The sequence below is a fragment of the Bos javanicus genome, chromosome 19 (assembly GCF_032452875.1).
Source record: "Bos javanicus breed banteng chromosome 19, ARS-OSU_banteng_1.0, whole genome shotgun sequence".
Classification (NCBI taxonomy): Eukaryota; Metazoa; Chordata; class Mammalia; order Artiodactyla; family Bovidae; genus Bos; species Bos javanicus.
Window position 1 is genome coordinate 1015702 of NC_083886.1, and position 4701 is coordinate 1020402.

The window sequence follows — 4701 nt, forward strand, 5'->3', positions numbered from 1 at the left end:
TCTTGAAGAATTTTCCACAGTTTATTGTGATCCACACAGTCAAAGGCTTTGGCATAGTCAATAAAGCAGAAATAGATGCTTTTCTGGAACTCTCTTGCTTTTTCCATGATCCAGCAGATGTTGGCAATTTGATCTCTGGTTCCTTTGCCTTTTCTAAAACCAGCTTGAACATCAGGAAGTTCACAGTTTACATATTGCTGAAGCCTGGCTTGGAGAATTTTGAGCATTATTTTATTAGTGTGTGAGATGAGTCCAATTGTGCAGTAGTTTGAGCATTATTTGGCATTGCCTTTCTTTGGGATTGGAATGAAAACTGACCTTTTCCAGTCCTGTGGCCACTGCTGAGTTTTCCAAATTTGCTGGCATATTGAGTGCAGCATTTTCACAGCATGACCTTTCAGGATTTGGAATAGCTCAACAGGAATTCCATCACCTCCACTAGCTTTGTTCGTAGTGATGCTTTCTAAGGCCCACTTGACTTCACATTCCAGGATGTCTCTAGGTCAGTGACCACACCATCATGATTATCTGGGTCGTGAAGATCTTTTTTGTACAGATCTTCTGTGTATTCTTGCCATCTCTTCTTAATATCTTCTGCTTCTGTTAGGTCCATACCATTTCTGTCCGTTATTGAGCCCATCTTTGCATGAAATGTTCCCTGGGTATCTCTGATTTTCTTGAAGAGATCCCTAGTCTTTCCCATTCTGTTGTTTTCCTCTATTTCTTTGCACTGATTGCTGAAGAAGGCTTTCTTATCTCTTCTTGCTATTCTTTGGAACTCTTCATTCAGATGTTTATATCTTTCCTTTTCTCCTTTGTTTTTTCACTTCTCTTCTTTTCACAGCTATTTGTAAGGCCTCCCCAGACAGCCATTTTGCTTTTTTGCATTTCTTTTCCATGGGGATGGTCTTGATCCCTGTTTCCTGTACAATGTCACGAACCTCATTCCATAGTTCATCAGGCACTCTATCTATCAGATCTAGGCCCTTAAATCTATTTCTCATTTCCACTGTATAATCACAAGGGATTTGATTTAGGTCATACCTGAATGGTCTAGTGGTTTTCCCTACTTTATTCAATTTCAGTCTGAATTTAGCAATAAGGAGTTCATGGTCTGAGCCACAGTCAGCTCCTGGTCTTGTTTTTGATGAATGTATAAAGCTTCTCTATCTTTGGCTGCGAAGAATATAATCAATATGATTTCAGTGTTGATCATCTGGTGATGTCCATGTGTAGAGTCTTCTCTTGTGTTGTTGGAAGAGGGTGTTTGTTATGACCAGTGCATTTTCTTGGCAAAACTCTATTAGTCTTTGTCCTGCTTCATTCTGTATTCCAAGGCTAAATTTGCCTGTTACTCCAGGTGTTTCTTGACTTCCTACTTTTGCATTCCACTCCCCTATAATGAAAAGGACATCTTTTTCAGGTGTTAGTTCTAAAACGTCTTGTAGGTCTTCATAGAACTGTTCAACTTCAGCTTCTTCAGCATTACTGTTGTTACAAAGAGTCAAACATGACTGAGTGACTAACGTCATGTTTATTTATAATTGCTAAGTAGATAATTACACTAGAAGTACAGTTTAGCTAACATAGAAAAGGCTTTTAAATTAAAAAAGGAAAATCAGAAAGTATAATAAGATGATTGAACTTATATAGATACATGTATATAAGGAAAAAGTAAAGGAGAGCAAGGAGATGTATTTTTATGTTGAATTTCTGAAATACATTTTTAAACTTACATTTAAAGACATAAAAGTTGAAAGAATGCAATCTTCTGGATGACAGTGGTAGGAGAATCAGATATGAAAGAGGTTAATACACAGGTTACAGAAATAAACATGTATAATATCATATATGAAATGATTCGCCTGTCCAGGTTCGATGCATGATACTGGATGCTTGGGGCTGGTGCACTGGGACAACCCAGAGGGATGTTATGGGGAGGGAGGAGGGAGGAGGGTTCAGGATGGGGAACACAGGTATACCTGTGGCGGATTCATTTAGATATATGACAAAACCAATACAATATTGTAAAGTTAAAAAATTAAATTAAATTAAATTAAAAAAGAAAGAAATATAGAAACTGAAATGTCAGGTTGAGTCCACAGAATGTGAAACTTACTAGCACGCATCTAATATATGTAATGTATATGTATCAAATATATACCAATTTTCCAAAATATTGCTAGCCTCAATGATTTGCTCAAATATCTCATGTGCCCTAACTGTCAATGAAGGTAAAGTTATAGCTGCAATGAACCTAAAAATGGAAAAATAAGCATTTTTTCTTAAGTATAACCCAACAAATATACTGAAGAGATCAGGAATAATGGCTACTTACTGTTGTTCAAATCAAGGAATGTATTTGCTCAGGAAAGAATCTCCAAACGTATGATTTCTAAATTATATAAGGATATTATTATCAGTAATTGATATGCATACACATTATATGCACATATATGTATCATATACATATGCATATGGTTAATAATGTATCTATTAGATTCTCTGTCATATAAAGAAGGAGTGTCAAGACATTAAAATGATCTGATCAAGATCATAAAGCAAATTCACTAGTTTTCAGGCAATGGCAGAGTGCACAATCACTTGAGAGCTTTTTTCCCCACACACACACACAAATTGGCAACCCATAAGAAGACCTTGAATCAATGCCAATGATTAAAGCATGTTGACATTAAAAAAAAAAAATCCTGAGTAAGTATAGTGTATGAAAACTTTGAGAAATACTAAGTTATATGTTTGATAAATTTAGACCTCTAAAAATTACAATTCTGCATCCAAATACACTGCAACTGCCAAGTCACCATTTCTCCAATTTTTTTTGGCAGATGAACCACTTCCCACCTATGTCTGTTCTATATTCACCATAACCATGGAGGTGGAAAGCAGTGTCAATGAGTTCATTCTGCTTGGGTTAACACAGAATCTACTAAAGGAGAAAGTAGTATCTGTTATCTTCTTTTTCTCTACCTTGGGACTCTGTTGGAAAGCTTCTTAATTGTGATGACTATACGAAATAGCCAGAAACTTGGGAGCCCCATGTACTTCTTCCTTTTCTACTTATCTTTTGCTGATGCCTGTTTTTCATTGACCACTGCCCCTAGGTTGATTGCAGATTCTGTATCTGAGAAGAAAGCCATCTCCTTCAATGAGTACATGACCCAGATCTTTGCGTTTCACTTCTTTGGGTACCTGGAGATCTTGGTACTTGTCCTCATGTTCTTTGATCACTATGTGGCCATTTACAAGCCCGTGCAGTACACAGCCATCATGAGCCAGAGTGTCTGTGGCACACTGGTGAAACTGGCCTGGATGGGGTCTTGTATTCATTCTTCAGCACAGATTCTCTTGGCTTTGAAAATACCCTTCTGTGGCCCCAATGTTATTGATCATTATTTCTGTGATATGCAACCTTTGTTGAAACCTGCCTGTGTGGATACTTATGTCATCAACCTGCTCATAGTGTTTAACAGTGGGACCATATGCATGGTGAGTTTCCTGTTGCTGCTTATCTCCTATATTTTCATCTTACATTCTCTAAGTAACTATAACACAGAAAGAAGAAGGAGAGCCCTTTCCACATGAACCTCCCACATTATTATTATTGTCTTATTCTTTGTACCATGTATATACATATATGCTTGCCCTCTAACTGTATTTCCAGTGGACAAGATGGTGGCTGTGTTTTACACTATTGTGACACCCTTGCTCCACCCCCTGATTTTCACTCTGAGGAATGCAGAAGTCAAACAGGCCATGAGAAAGCTATGGTGCAACAAAGTCTGACTCAAGATGGCAAAGAGCAGAAGATGCCAACTGCTAATTCTGTCAGAGTTTAAGTATAATTGGATCGATGGAAAAGAGAAAATGTTCTCATTCTATTGTGGACAGTATAAATGTGTTCCAGTGGGGCATTTAGGGGAACAGGCAGAATGAGCACCCATAAAAATCTGTATTATTTTAACCAATGTCTCAGAGAAAGAACCTGAAGTTCCATCATCTTTGTGGGGACATAAGCCCACTCCTCACCTCTGCCATCTGCTTTGATGGTTCCGCTTGTGAACCACATCCTGTTCTTTCCATATATTTACCTTCTGGTTTTGTACATCATTTTTTGTTTGTTTATTTATGTTTCTTATTCAAGTTTAATAGTCTGTCCCTGATATCTATCATCCATTTTGTTGGTAAACCAGCTCTGGAATCACTGTGTCTATATCTTATACTTTCTGGCTTAAAAGTCAATAACATAATGTCACACCCAGTAACCTATGATCCCCAAGGAGCATAAATATCAACTAGTTAAGCCTCTACTTGGTGCTTGTCTCCCCTCTTTAATACTCTTAAAAATTAACTTCTCCTTTGCCTGAGTATGTACAGGGAAATAACACCTCACTTCCTATTCAAATCAGATAATTCTAGTTATAACAAAGATATTCACAGTATTGATACATAATTTTTCTATGTATACATTAATATGTTTTGTTTATCATGTTGATAATTGTTTTCATATTTCTTAATTTTTTATACATATCTGTTTTTGTATTTTAAGTTAATGGACACTTGCCCAATATGGTTACTTCTGAATAGATGACCATTTTATAAAGCTGTTAGACTTATATTATAAAAACTAACATCTCATGGATGCGATCATACATATGAAAAAGGCAATAATTGACAAAATAG

The 4701-nt window shown here is 36.6% G+C and overlaps 1 pseudogene; it reads left to right on the plus strand.

The window, feature by feature from the left end:
- Positions 1-2890: 2890 nt before the first annotated feature.
- LOC133231544 (olfactory receptor 4C11-like) lies at positions 2891-3804 on the plus strand (annotated as a pseudogene).
- The last annotated feature ends 897 nt before the right edge of the window (positions 3805-4701 follow it).